Consider the following 16166-nt stretch of genomic DNA (forward strand, 5'->3'; position numbering starts at 1 on the left):
AGGAAAAAATATCAATATTATACATGGAGTAACATTGGAAAAACATGATGTGACTTATACGGATTCTGTATGAACTATTCTGTATCAATTCAAATTGTCCAGCAGTGTCCACCAAAAGACGACATATGCCTGATCAGGACTATATTTATAAAGGTGACAACTAGAGGCAAAACTGTTCAGGTTTGGCAACGTTCTCCGAGCCCAAACACTCTGCATTTGACTCCCCGCAGCTGCAGAAAATGGATGCAGTCCTAGGCAAGGTCTAGGTCTTGGAAAGGGAGACTATGGTTGTATACATATTTTTCAGGACTCCCTAGGGCTGCATCCAACTTCTGCAGCTGTGCAATGAGAGCGCCCATATATACTAAATGTCCACTTCAATAATGAATCACTTCAAGGTATACTGGTTATAGTGCATTCAAACAGACCAGTCCAACCCTCATATAACATGTTGGCCCTCCACTGACTTTCAGAACCACAGGAATCCATTGTATAAGATTCCACTAGGTGATAAAAATTATTCTACAAGACAGACAGAATCACTTCTTTCTGTTCGGCTTGAGCCAATCCACACAGCCCTTGTGGATGATGCAGTCTTTCTGACAGTCTTCTTTTACTACAGCTGCCATGGAAGAATTAACTTGGTCGGCCACAATGCTTGGAAAACCCATACTGTCCAAATGCCCTTCCAAAAGGCATCAACGGAGCCAGGATGCACAAAGAACACATTCTCCCCACCATTATTCCCTCATCCAGCCTGAACTGTTCACACCTGATAGGACAGACTCATCTATTCCTGCTGCTTTTGCCAAATTCTAACCCCCATCAGTATGACGCCACACAGATCTGAATGCCTCTGACCAGCCATTTTATTCGATCTATCTGACAAGGCCACTTTTTCCACAGAGCTCTGGATCCACCTGACTTGCCATGTTTCTCCACAGAGATCCGGATCCATCTGACCAGCCATGTTTCTCCACAGAGCTCTGGATGCCTCTGACCAGGCCATGTTATTCAACAGAGATCTGGACCTATATGACTGGCCATGTTTCTCCATAGAGATCTGGATGTTTCTCCACAGAGCTCTAGATCCATCTGACCAGACCATGTTATTCGACGGAGACCTGGACCTATCCGAAGGCGCCATGTTTCTCCACAGAGCTTTGTATCCATCTGACTGGTCATGTTTTTTAGAGGGTTTCCCACTGCTCAGTGAAAGCGTTTTTGCCCTACGCTATCTGGAGTCTCGCCTTTCTGTTTCCCTTAGACACAATGATGCAGGAGCTGATCATCTGCTGTTACGGCCCATTCTTGACAAGGCATGGTTCCTCATGTTTCTCAGAACAATTCCCGACATCCTTCTCTGACTCTTTTTTTTTCCTTTTCCTGGATGTTTTTCCATGACATCTCATCATGACATTATTGAAATCTGTGGCAGCAGATACTCCGCAAAGTTGTGTACGTGAAAGGTAAAAGATGTGAGCCGACAGCTATGTCCGACAGGTTTGAAGGTTTGGAATTCTCACCATCACATCTGTCGCTGCCTTACATTCTTAAGGAGTCAACATTGTACAGGACACAAGATGGTGAACACAGATTAGAGGGTTTGGTAACACCGTTTCCCCCCGAAGCTTATAAATTCTGTGTATGTTGTTAAGTAATAAATAGAAAAAAAGAAAACTTTAGGCAACATCATTCATCAGTTCTGCAGAAGGTACTTTCATACCAGGAAACGTCTCCCTATCTATACATCTATTTGTCAGACGAGAATGTCCTGATAATGACTTATTTATTTCCAAGTAAAGAGTTACAGTCGTGTTGGGGTCAGGAGGCTCACGTGAGTGCATCACACAGGCCAAGAGCTCCACTTTCTTGACTTTGAACCCCTGTAGGTGTTTTGCTAATATTATTGGCAGAGATTCCCAGCTAAACCTTGCCCGTCTATTGAGCAGCTGTAACACAGTAAGGTTGGTATTACACGGAACGATTATCGTTCGAAAAAATTGTTAAATCGTTCGGATTTGAACGATAATCATTTCGTGTAATAGCAGGCAACGATTAAACGACCAACGAGAAATCATTGATCGTTTAATAGAATCCGGACCTTTTATCGTTTGATCGTTCGCACATCGTTCGGTGGAATAAGAATTCACAGCTGAAACGTACGCAATAGCGACGACTAAACGACCGCAAGAACGATCAGAAATAACGATCATCGTTTCGTGTACTTGGGCGAACGATTTCGGGTCGTTTGCCTTAGCGGTCGTTTAGATCGTTTATCGTCGGAAAATTGCTTGGTGTAATAGTACCCTAAGGATGCCAGCTGCAAAAACATCAACTGGAGGAAGGAACTAGTAGACCTGCTGGCTAAAACCAAGAAAGCCATATAAATCGTGAATATGAGCTAGAGGAGAAAACTGTGCAAGATAGATGGACAAGATATGGGCGCCTGCAATAGTGTGGGAATCACCATAGGCAGAAGAGAGTGACTCTGTTCTTGACTAAACCAAGCCAAAAAGTCCATTGTAGGTACTTCACTGGTTTAATAGGAAGAGCTGAAGTTTCCAAAGTGCAAAGTACCAAAAGGGGCCTACTCAGAGCCCTATGTTACTATAAACTTTACATGATGAAAATTAAGATAAAAAGCATATTCCAATACGAGAAAAGAATTTGCATTGTGCACTGCTACATCACCGCAGATCTGACTTCCTGCAAGCTTCAGTGATGCCTGGAAACCAAGGAGTTAAATACCAAAGGTAGAAAATCCTATAGACAGAATGAGGAATGTATGGCTGAATATTCATCATTATGTCACCATATTGAATTGTTTGCCCTCACAAGTAAAATGGAGATTTAAACGACCCATGAAACATATTGTTTTTGGCTGAATCTCTGCCAAGATGTGAAGCGGACCCTGGACGTCTGATTTATGGACAAATAGATGCAGCTGCATTTTATAGAAAATACAAGAATACGTGTAATCAGCTTCAGTCACGCTTTACTGTCACACGAAGGTTATAGCGGATGGATGCAGGTAGGCCCGTAGCTAAGCCTCCACATCACTACTTCATCCAGCCCTGAGGATGCCCACGACTTGAATACTAAGTGCTAAATTTCTCAGGGTAAGGTCTATACTGTCTGTAATACTTATAAATGCCAACACTGAATAAGGAAAAAAGGCTATTGGCTCATTGGAGCTTTAGGCTATGTTCACACTACGTATATTTCAGTCAGTATATATCAGTCAGTATTGCAACCAAAACCAGGAGTGGATTAAAAACACAGAAAGGCTCTGTTCACACAATGTTGAAATTGAATGGATGGCCGCCATATAACAGTAAAAAACTGCCACTATTTCAATACAACGGCTGTTATATTGAAATAATGGCCGTTATTTACTGTTATATGGGGGCCATCCACTCAATTTCAACATTGTGTGAACAGATCCTTTCTGTGTTTTTAATCCACTCCTTTTTTTGGTTGCAATATGAGGACCACAATACTAACTGAAATATACGTAGTGTGAACACAGCCTTAAAGTGTACCTGTCACTAAATTTATGACATGTCCTAGAGACAAAAGTTGAACACGTAGACCATAACCAATCACGGTTTAGGAAGAGAAGTGCATGGCCCAACTCTCTGTCTATGGGACAGGGACAATCCAATCACCGAACTCTGATTGGGTTTCTATTGCACAAAGGAAACTCCTTCCTTCTACTACTGTAGCATCTTATGGGTTAGCCAGGCAGGACTGGAAGGTTGTCCATGATTCCAGCCATTACATTGAGAGTCTGGTTATCATTCGCACCTGGGTTGTAGCCTACAGCTGAATTATTGTATACAATTTGGGTTGCATGCAGCCACAATACAGGAAGTTTATTGCATACAGTATTTACATTGAACTCAAGAACAAATTCATCTTCAGTAAGCTCCCCCTAGTGATGACTGCGGTCACTATCCAGTCAGAAGGTACAGCCTCTAGAAAGATACTTTATCGAGTTAGGCTATGTTCACACAACATATTTTTTCGTATTTACATGGCCGTTGTTGCAATTTGCAACGACGGCCGTATAAATACAAAAAAATACGTTGGCCGGGTGTCTATGGGATCCCGGCCAGAGCGTATAAACATAGTATACATAGTGACATGTCAGTTTTCTGCGGCCGCTATTCAGTGAATAGTGGTTGTAGGAAACCATGTCAGTGCACATTATGAAGCAAGCGGCTCCAGCTGTATGCTCCATAGTGTGCAGTGGGAGTTCTGATGCGGGCACACGCTGATGCGCCCGCATCAGAACACTGCGGCCGAAAAGATCATCCAGCCGGTACTGCAGTACCGGCCGGGATGATCTTTGCAGAGACCAGCTGCTCTGTGACCCTGCCGGGTCACGGAACGGCCGGTACAATACACCGTGTGAACATGGTCTTATTCAGTAAAAAAAAAACATTTGGCCTAAAAAAAAAAGTGTTGGGAGGCAGACACTCATTTACCTAAGCCTGGACCTGCGCCTATTTAGCATTAGAGTAAAGGTCCTTTTAGAAGGCCAGATATGGGTCCTTCTACGGAAGCAAAAGAGTGTCGATCGGTGAGATCGGTGCTTGTTTGCGGTGTCTTATGAACGATCACTGCATTGTTCGTGCGTCCATTTTACTATATTGCTTTTATCATCTGAAGGAGTGTTTCTAGCAACACAGACCACAGACCCCGCAGTGGATACGGAGTATTTCCCGTTACTTCCTCTCCTGTATTTATCATAAATCAGTTTAGTGGACAGGAGGGGGTCATGAACATCCAGAGACTGTGTTTTATTACTAGATTTATCTTCATTGTCTTATCTTTGTAACAAGAAGTATGTTCTGCTCATCTTATTCTTAGCACGGCTGGATGCACAGGGGGTCAACATATGTATCATCTGGTTAAACAAAATTTAACCAGCATTTTTACAGGTTTCATGACAGCAGGCATTAATACACAGACAAAAGGAGCAACTGTTCATACACAAAGAATTAACATGACAAATATAATTTCTATGAAATCTTTAAACATATTTTATTTTTGCCTTGTACTTATTATGGGGCAAACATATTTTCTCCCTAAGTATTTAGTTATTAAAAATGTTGCTTACTTTTGCTTCTACAGCCTCTGCAGCTTGTTGTATGAGTTCTATTTACTCTCTACATTTGTACACAGCCTATATGAATCTTCCCTGCAAACTGCCTTGTATCTGCTCTCTTCTCTGCCTACAGCCTGTGTGAGCTTTCCTCCTGGATCGGTAACACCCCTCCCTGAAGTAAGGTTTTTAATGGCAAATATTAATGTCAGACATTACACATTAATCTCACCTTGATGTATATATTGTGGGCATATTCCATCACAATGAATGGCACTGGCATAGGGCAGAGCGTAGTACTAGCTGAAGTGATTTTTGCACAACTTTAATGGTCTGTAAAGTGAAATAATCTTCTGCATGTCTGAACAATAAGCCACATATCACCGGACTACAATAGTAACCCAGATACAAATAGCAACTCTGCGTTGATAAGAAAGTTTCCATGACAAAGCCATAGTGATCGGAAAACATGACCGAATTGTTGCCTGCTATCAATGACCACTTCAGAGAGAGCAACTAAAGCATCTATACATCTTAAAGAGATCCATACTAGAAGAAACAGATTGCATTTTGTTCAGAAAAAAAGCTAAAAACCGCATCCCCTGCACAGCATCCCCTTCCTGCTCACAATCGGTCAGGTCTGCCATCTATGTAACCCTTTCATTAAACAAATTACAACCTGAGCTGACCGCTGTTAGGACTCCTGTGCAATCCCTTTTTCTGCTTAAACCAAGCCATTGTACTGGGGCAATCATGGAAGACTGGGGGTACCAGGCCTGGATTAAGCTGGGAGGTTGAGATTGGAAGGGCAAAATTGAGCTTTTCTCTCACCCTTCCTTCCGAGACGGATAATGTAAACAAGTCTCTGGCAGGCTTTATCTGCAACTTTGTAGCTTCTTTTTAATGCTGGGAGGGCTGTTCTGAGGTCAAGTTGCTACCACTCACTGCAGCAACTTTGTAATGCTAGGAGGATTAATCACAAAGTTGCAGATAGGGACTTGTTTACATCAGCTATGTCAGAAGGGAGGGGGGAGGAGGAGACAAAGAGAAAAGTTCACACACAGTTTTTTTGTGTTCTTAGCAGAAAGCTGCAACTCGAAACTCGGAGAATGAGACTGATTATATAATAACATGTATGTAATAAATTGTTTGTCTCACCATGGGCAGCAACATATGAAAAGCTATGTTTGAATGGCGTAACCCTTTAGGCCATGTTCACACAACATAAAGTTTCTATTAATCACGGACGTTGTTGCAGATTAATAGAAAATTTACATTGTGCTGCAGTCTACGGAATTACAGCCAGAGTGTATAACCCTGACATTGCACACAATGGAAAGTGTGGCTTCGGACACACTTTATATTGTGTGCAATGGTGAATTGGGATGAGGGCGCACACGGATGCACGGATGCGCACCCGCATCCCAATTCAATAGAAATGAAGTTTATCCCGGACGGTACTGCAGTACTGGCCATGATAAACTTCGCCGACGACGGCCGTTCTGTGACACAGCCAGGTCAGAGAACAGCCGGTGTCATACGTTGGGGACCTTTAGTCTACTGATGGAGGAGACTAGGGATGGTCTGAACCCGCCGAGGTTCGGGTTCGGATGAACCCGAGCGCTCGGCATCGGACTCCCACTGTCTGCCCGCTCCCTGCAGCGGGTGGATCCAGCGGGAGGACCGCCTGGAAAACTGGGATACAGCCTATTGCTATGGCTGTATCCCAGTTTTCCAGGCGGTCCTCCCGCTGGATCCGCCCGCTGCACAGAGCGGGCAGACAGCGGGAATCATTACCGAGGGTTCGGGTTCGTACGAACCCGAACCGGACTCTGTTCGTACCATCCCTAGAGGAGACTGAAAATGACATGCATGTTAGAAAGAATAAACGCCACTTCTAGGTGTGATCGAGTAGCTACTGTATATTCTCTTAATAAGATAAATTCACAACTACAAATAATCCTAGGATTAACGGTTCTGTAATCCATCAATACGAGCGCACAAGCAGTTACATCTCCAGATCAATAACAATCTGACCTTCTTAATCCATCCGAGGCTTAACCGGCACATTGCTGATACACGTTTGGTGTTTCTGCATTCACATACGACACACAGGTGAAGTCTTACAAGCTTTACTGAACAAGTATTTAGATGGGAACACAAAGCAGAGATTATGGTAAAGCGTATTACATTAGAGGAGCGTGCGGAAGGAAGCAATATGATTGGGAGGTGATGGGAAGCATTGCCGACAGTCATGGGAAGGAGAAAAGCAAAATACATTGGGGTGCGGTACAACTGAAAGTCAATAACGACTCGTCTGAAGACCGGAGCCTGGGGAGACATTATTAATGCCTCAAGAATGTGATGGAGAAGCCGTCAGATGGAGAGACAGTGATCATGACTGACGAGAAGCCTTATCTGGGTGTCTGAATAATTGTTCACTTTACAGGTTAGAAGCCACTACCCAGGAAGAGCAAAGCTGACTGTCGGCACGTAAAACTTTCACCACCAGTAACAGAGTACTGGTACAGCTTTAGGCTGGGTTCACACTACGTATATTTCAGTCAGTATTGTGGTCCTCATATTGCAACCAAAACCAGGAGTGGATTAAAAACACAGAAAGGATCTGTTCACACAATGTTGAAAATGAGTGGATGGCCGTCATACAACAGTAAATAACGGGCATTATTTCAATATAACAGCCGTTGTTTTAAAATAACAGCAAATACTTGACATTAAATGGCGGCCATCCACTCAATTTCAACATTGTGTGAACAGATCCTTTCTGTGTATTCAATCCACTCCTGGTTTTGGTTGCAATATGAGAACCACAATACTGACTGAAATATACGTAGTGTGAACCCAGCCTTACACTGTCGCAAAGCCTTTTGGGGGTGTTCCAGATCCACTGTCTCTCTAACAGATATGGTGTAGGACCAAACTGAGGAGTGGAGACTAAGGGGTTGTTCTTTCTTCACTCTTCCCTTAAAACATGCAATAAGGTTTGGACTTTCTCACATAGAATCCAGAAGTTTCCACCCCAGAGTTGTCAGCTGACATACATAAGAATAGAAGTCCCCAATCTAAGATACTAAGACAGTAGGCAGAAATCATAGGGATGCGGACACAGGTCAAAGAAAGATAAATAGAGGTCAGGTCTAAAAATACCCAAAGGATCTTGCCTATAGGCTGCAGCTATGTATCCAGTAGTTTAGAAAGTCTGCTACTTGGACACTTCTCATTGAGCTACTAGAAGAACGTTAGAGCTTCTTTAATACAACCATTTGGTCGGACCTGATGTCAGATGACAGTGTAATCTTTTAACCATAAGGAGGAAATGCAAACAAGACAGCACTTATGCACTATATGAAGAATCGTCTGTGCCGCCTTCTCTCTATCCAGCAGCTGCTTCTAGTACAGAGTGATCACTTTATGGAGGCAAGCCGGCCGTGTCTCTGCTCATGGGCTTAGTACATACCTTGTAGGATGCATTCAGGGGACATTGTGATAAATGGTTTTGTTGTTCCATTTTTATAGAGAACAGTTAAAGTAGCAAAAGAAACATAAGCCTTCAGCAACCCCACATCCCGGGCCACGTTTTATGAGTTCCTACACTCAGGGTCAAGTTTCATTAGTTGGGTCTGGAGAATGATTGAGGTGCAGTGAGGGAGGGAGCAATTCAATATCGGCTGGGGCAGATGTTCTGTTTCTGGGGGCGATCAGGTTTCAGCACTGATCCAGTACCTGCAGCTTTGTTTTCCTGCACTCGATGGCTAAACCCTCACATCTGTCTAATGAAATTCAACCCAATCCATGACATGGCACTCAATGAACCTGCAGAGCACAGAGTTTTATAAGTACAGAAGCCAGAGTGATGTTATTAAAAAAAAATCCCATATAGCTGCAATGATATCTGAGCATCGCCTCTATAGTCATCATGTCACCTCAGGTTCTAGTAAGCCAGCCAACGGAAGAGGCCAGTCACCAAGACCACTATTCTGTGCCCATTCAGGGGAGGTTTACTATGCACTTGTGCCCCAAATTTACTGTGTACTTCTGAAAAGCTCCTCACATACATTAAGGCCCAGCCGTGACACAGAACGGCCGGTGTCAGTAAAGATCATCTTGGCCGGTACTGTAGTACCGACCGGATAAATTTCACTTCTGTTGAATGCACACGAATGCACCCGCATCCCAATTCACCATAGCACACAATGGAAAGTGCGGTTTTGTGTGGCCACTATTCAATGAATAGAGGCCGCACAAAACTGACATGTCAGTTTTCCATGCGGCCGCTTGCAATCCTGACCGGAGTGTATACCATGTGTATATGCTCCGTACGGGATTCCATTCATTCAATGGAACGTATCTTTTTTTAATTAATCATGGCCGTTGTTGTAATTTGCAACAACGGCCGTGATTAATTTAAAAAATACGTTGTGTGAACATAGCCTAAAAGTGTGTCCTTAGGATTTCATAGCCAGATGGGAGGCCAGAAGAATGTCCTTTGTCTCTAACATGGCTTAAAGACTGGACTCCTGAGCAGGGATCTCCCCTCCATACTGTCCAGATACCCTAATAGGTCAAACGGACAGGGTTTGTCTTCATGACACAACCCTTTAAGCAGAGTAGATACCTGGCTTATTGTTTTTGCTTAATGTGTTTCTTTGTGCACATCACACAGATACCTTAGTCATGTAATTATACGGCAGAATTAACCAGCTTACAGGGTGTAATGCTGTGTACAGGGTGACGCTAGGGAACGCATGGACGTCACATCCCTGGAAATTCTTCATACCTCCAAATAGCAACGTGCATGCAAAAACAATGCTCAAGGGTGATATATACATTGTTCTTCTCTTGTGCATCCATTAACAATGCGTTTTATCGTTCACATTTCTTCCACATTATTACCCCCAATTCCTGTTCTTCCCAGGATTCATTTTTCTTGTACATAAACAGAATTGGGTACTAATCCGTCTTCAATCTGCTCACATTGACTTTAATGGAAAACAAAGACTGTTAATGGGCCGTCACGGTGCGAATTTGCAGGAGGGTGCTTTAGAATGAGCGAAAACAAGTGCAAAACAGCAGAACAGATGGGAAGTAATGACAACACAGATCCCAATAAATCCCAAAACCATGAAAGTGAATGAAGGCCAGACCGCAGGCAGTGTGTACTGGGTATAATGCTGTAAAGACGTCCAAGTCAAATATGGTGTACACATGGACGTCTGCAGCCCTGGAAGTTCTTCAAACGTCTAAATAGCAACATATTTATAATGTGTTTACTTACACGCTCCATATACCCACCCATGGGGCCATTGGGCCTACTACAAGGTTATAGCCCAGATGCCCAAAACCCCATCACTTCCAATATCATAGATAATGTGTAAGCAGCATGATGAGGTTTTACATAAGACATAGGTGTAGACAGGGAGATAATGAGGTTATGACGCCTCCACGGGTCCTGTGGCATGGTGTATGGCTTCTGAACACGTCGCCTCTCGTCCTAGTCACGATATCTGAGCCATAGGCAGAAACCCTGAGAGTTCACATAACTTGTTAAAGAGATACTACACCTAGTATTGAAAATTCTGATGACTAATGCAAGCTGCCCTGGGAACGATGTGACTGATGCCAAGCGGCACTGTGAGAACACGGCTCTGAGTCACGTCTGACAGCTTGGTTGCTAGGGATACACTGCCTAACAACTACAGGCTATTATGAGGGGACGTCCCTAGTAGGTCACCTTAGCTCCCTCAAGTCATCAACCTAAAGGAGGTTTTATGAGATATTAAAGGGGGTTTACAGTCATATGTAATAAAGCGTCATTATTGTATAATGAAAGGTTATGCCCCTTCTAATAGACTTTGTACGTAATTAAATCCTCTGCTTGACGTCAGTAATGGAAGCCTTTTCCTTTACGTAAAGACGCCGAAACCAGATACAGACACAAATGAGGGTTTGGCCTTTTTGCATGTTACATTTACTATCCGGACAGGACTGCGATGTGTGCTGCAAATGGACTGAGTGGTCTGGATACAATTATATGGAAATCCACAGCTATGAAATCTATAGGGTTACTGAATCTAAAGAATAGTGCTTCTATTCCATGACAGCAAGCAGATATCTTGGAGCTAGAGAGGGCACAGATACTCTTTGTAACTTATGCAACATTTTGTAATAGAATACTAAAGCCTTATTTACACAAAACCAGACCCCCCACCCCCACCCCACTCCAGTATAAGATGCTGAATATGAGTTTTATTATTATAGTCTCCATGACCAATCTTCTCTTCTGCAGAATTCTGCCCTTTCAGGGCTTGTTTGGATCAATTATTTTTCTATTGTTCTCTTTTGTTACAGGAGATCAATCAAATTGATGGCAACACTAGACATGGAATCAACAGGCGCCAACTGGGTCCATCAGGTTCTTGGGCCTTTAAGTCAACCAGAAATGTAACTGTGTAACTTATGTAATTGTGCAAATATCAGATGTTTACGATTCTTATAACAATTTTTTTTTATTTCAGGTAGAACTTGGGATGGCAGAGGCAGAAGCAAGTTTCATGTCTGAGGAGTTACGGGTGGACATGAAGTTTTTGTTTCTCCAGGGAAAGTCTGCAAAGGACATTTACACTGAGATGTCACAAACACTAGGGGAGAATCGTCCTTCCAACTGCACTGCATCACTGAAGACGAACCCTGCAGTGGGCACTTACAACCTCAACAGACCTGGCAACAACCAATGCTGCCCATAAGCCGATTCTTGAGGACCGTTGAAAATCCGCCAAAAAGATAGCCGAGATACTGGGAGCATGTGGGTTTCATTATTACCAATATCTTTAGACATGCGTAAGCTTCCTGTAAACTGGGTGCTTAGATTTTTTAACAGTGACCAGAAGACAGCTGACAAATTGAATAATCTAGGTTTCCAAGTGGGCCACCATCCATCCTATTCACCTGACCAGGCCCATTCTGACTAATATCTGTTTCCTCAAGGGTTTCTTTTTATGACATTGCTGACGTCAAACATGCTGATACATGCAGATAAATGCTTTTATGTAACTAAAGACCATGACTGTGATGGGACACCCACAATCCCTGATGAGAGAGTAGGGGAGAGAGAAACACGTCAGACATTTGGGTGTGAATAGTCAAATATCCGCTAACTAACCTCAAAGGGGATGACACGGTTCCAATAAGTATTACTGAGTTCAGTAATTATATTACATGAGTGTTATCATGTACAGATGCTAAAGTCACTGATGTATTATGCCTTAGTAACTAAATTAGGAACAGCCCCCTGCCATCAGACTGTGGGGACGCCCATAACATTGGGTCCCACCTTAGCGACCAGGCAGGGCTTAATAGGAGGGGCACAACTGGTGTGTCCAGATGCCTGTTCTCTTGAGTACCACCAATGAAGTTGATTTATACAGAGGTTTTGTTGTTCAATTATACTGTGAATATTTTTTTTTTTTCTTAACTTGAAGAAACACCTCAAGGTTTTTGTTTTTTTTTTAAGACACGAGAGTTGATTTTTTTTTTTTTTTAATCAACTAGAAATGCTGCAACAACGATGTAGCAACTGCATCTGCCAGAGGGGAATTTATGCTGAATAAATGTGTAATTTGAAAACTTTGACTCGATTCGTTCTATGCAAAACCAGAAATATCTTAGCACTTTCTCATATTTTTAGTGCAGACCCAGCAATATATTGAAAAAGCTGACTGACTGGAGTGTCAATTTAGGCCCCGTTCACACAGAGCAAGAGAGGCGGAATTCCGCTGCGGACAATGCCGCCAGCCTCCGTGTCATAATGGCACTCTATGGGAGGCGCGCGCCCCGCATCACTCAGGGTCTCTCCGCGCTGAAGAATGATTATGTTCATTCATCAGCGCTGAGAGATGCAGCGCGCGCGCCTCCCATAGAGTGTCATTATGACATGGAGGCCGGCGCCATTCCGCGGCAGATAAATCCGCCCCAGAATTCCTCCTCTCTTTCTCTGTGTGAACGGGGCCTTAAAGGGGAACTATCAGTAAGTTAGACGAATCTAACCTGCTTATATGTAGCTACTGTACAGGAGAGTTTTTTGCTCAACGGTCCGATAAGTCTGTTAGGAGAACTGGGTCACCCGTTAGGAGCACTGCCCGCTCCCATAGAGCCAATCTGCCCCAGTTGCCCGCTTTCTTCTTATGATAATAAATGGAGCGGCCAGCCGGTAGGTTACTGGAGTTGTCCTCTTTATGACTGGTTTTGCATTAGTTGGTAACTAATCGCTAACGTCTATGGCCTTGGCCATCAACTCAAATACTCTATAGATTCACTGTAAAATTTAAGGGTGCCAAGGTCCACACTGTGTGATATACACACAAGCGGATGGATAGATATACTTGTAACACTATCCTATCTGGAGCTGGAACATGATTGTGTGTTTTTGTAGCTGGCTCCAGCGTTGTCAATGCTGAAGTCTCTTAGTTGGTCGTAACCGTAGCAGATTTTCTCATTGGACATGAGCCGGATCTATGCACGTGTATTACAGCACTTGCAATAATTAATCACTTCATATCAATCACGGGATGGAAATGCGTTGTGCATCTGGAGTGATTCACTCTTCCAGCACAATAATAGGAAACAGATTTGAATGAGAATTTTGGGAGTTTGTTGTACTGTAAAAGTATCTGGCCTCCTCTCTGCCCTCTCTGTCTTTTCCCATACGATCCAGGGTCTTACAGCAAGAATTCATTAATTGTAACTGGGATGGGAAGGGAGGAAGCAGCAACGGCGAGGAGTCAGTGAGGCGCAGTGTGTGGGGATGAGTGAAGGCTCTCTTGTAGTGCACATATAATAGTAACTTAATATGAAGAGAGGCAAAGAACACACAATGAGACGCCATGTCACTGGATCGCCTCCGGACACGTTACATGCAGCCCACCTATCTCTCAGCTTCATTCATATGGCAATGTATGTAATGTATATTCCTGGGCACACCTTGACTCCAAACTCTCAGTGCATACAGGCATTTACATCCAGGGCAAGTACTTGGAAAAGAGATAAAAGATGCATCTGTTGTGGAATGACGGGAAGGACAATGCTGACTGCGCATAGTGAAGAGCAGAACTTCTAAAGAAAACTTCTGCAGCTTCTCAGCTTCCATATTCCTCTCCAGCGAATCAGCTCTCCTCCAGAAGGAAGACAACTATGACTCTCATTGAGGAGATAAAGACGGACAAAGACCTAATTTTCAGGCAATGTTCAATGCGGAAAAAATTATGGATATTATATCTTCTCCAAATGGAAAAACAATTGTTGCATACTCTTCAAACCAGAGTCTGCTCCAAAAGGAAGAGTCACCCATCTGTAGACAGCTGCATCGGGGTACCTGACCCTCCTTTCTGAATTTCCATCCATATGCTAGATTACTAAGCAATGGCCTAAATGGATTAGGGTCTCAGGGAGTGAATATTTAGGCCGGGTTCAAATCATATATAACACCGACCTTTCTGTAACCGGGCCGTGTCACAGAACAGCCGCTGTTAGTGAGGTTTATCCCGGCCGGTACTACAGTACCAGACGGATAAACTTCTATTTTATTGAATTGGGATGTGGGTGCATCTGTGTGCGTTCGCATCTCAGTTCACATTGAACACAATGCGTTATCTGTCAGGCTTGTGTGGCCGCTATTCATGTCAGTTTTTCGTGCAGCCGCTAGGGATCCTGGCCACAGCGTATATACAGTCTGGCCAGGATTCCATAGACAGCAGTACAACGTAAGTTTTGTATTAATCACGGCCGTTGTTGCATATCGGCAACAACGGCTGTGATTAATACACAACTTACGTTGTGTGAACATGACCTTATAATGTAAAGGAGATCTTGGAAGTTATACAACAGCGAGTCCATACAACCAGACCTCCAGTGTACGGAGGTTGCAAAGTAGCACTCCTACAGAAGGAAAAAAGCTAGATCTCTAGTGTCATCCCATAGTGCCATGCCATAGACTGTATCTGTTTATCCAACTTCAGCAGCCATTGCTAATTAAATGCCGCACGCTTGGGTTTGGATGCACCCGAACATGCTCAAAGTTTGCTCAACTCTACTTTCTATATGTTTCTGATCAGCAGCTGCCCGGATTAAATCAAAGGAGAAAAGGGAAATGTTTCTTTACATCAATGTCCATGACGTATGGGTGGTCTGGCTCCAATTATATAAGTCACTTCCAGGATAATAAGAAGAGACAAAATGTTCAGCCTGGATATAGTGGCTGCGAGGTGAACCTCTCCTCCCATTGCAGACCGTGCCTAGGTGCTCAACATTACACAATGACATAAGAAAGATTCCTGTGGGATTTACAGCCGGCTACAGGTGACAGCGCAGCATTATAATACCTGGTTTTATAGCCAGCTGCATGTCTGGTATCAGAGAAGGGGCGTACGGCAGGAATGCATAAGGCGGGGGGGCGCTGTCGCTGGCAGCTAAATCATCAGGCATGAGGCAGACATGGTCCTAACCAGCCAAACCCAAGGATCCCCTGCACCAAGCCTCAGGAGAAGATGCTGGATAAATCATTCCCAGCTAATACACCCTGAGACAAGAGGGATATAAGAGATTTCCATAAAACACAGAATGGGAATATAAAGCGAGTTCCCTGTCAGCGGGTCAGGAGAGGTCTGTGTCACCTATCAACACCTCCGCTCCCTGATGACACTATGCGTCAGCAACAAAATCCTGCTCCTACTACTGTATCGTGAGGAAGATCTGTGTAATCGAGACATGTCGGTCACAAGGCTGGCCAGACAGGATAGATTACCTCTGATGGTCAGCACAGTCAGCCGAGACACAGCAGATGTCCCCGCGGGTGCCCCAGCCACAACGCCATCTGCCCCTCATAAGAGTGTAATACTATAACAAGCTGTAGATCAAAGCTGCTTCATGTACAATATAAACTAGCATTTGGCAGCAAGCACACCTAGAGTAACTAATACCCTCTATTCCAGACACCTCCGAGATTGCAGCCTTGGATGCACTGGTACCAATATTACCATTG

General features: G+C 43.7%; 1 protein-coding gene across 5 annotated transcripts in view; it reads right to left on the bottom strand.

Annotated features, from left to right (window-relative positions):
* Positions 1-16166, bottom strand: part of ST3GAL3 (ST3 beta-galactoside alpha-2,3-sialyltransferase 3) — a 184037-nt gene that overhangs the window by 71305 nt on the left and 96566 nt on the right. The window lies entirely within an intron of this gene.

This window comes from Dendropsophus ebraccatus, chromosome 8, assembly GCF_027789765.1.
Source record: "Dendropsophus ebraccatus isolate aDenEbr1 chromosome 8, aDenEbr1.pat, whole genome shotgun sequence".
NCBI classification, from domain to species: domain Eukaryota; kingdom Metazoa; phylum Chordata; class Amphibia; order Anura; family Hylidae; genus Dendropsophus; species Dendropsophus ebraccatus.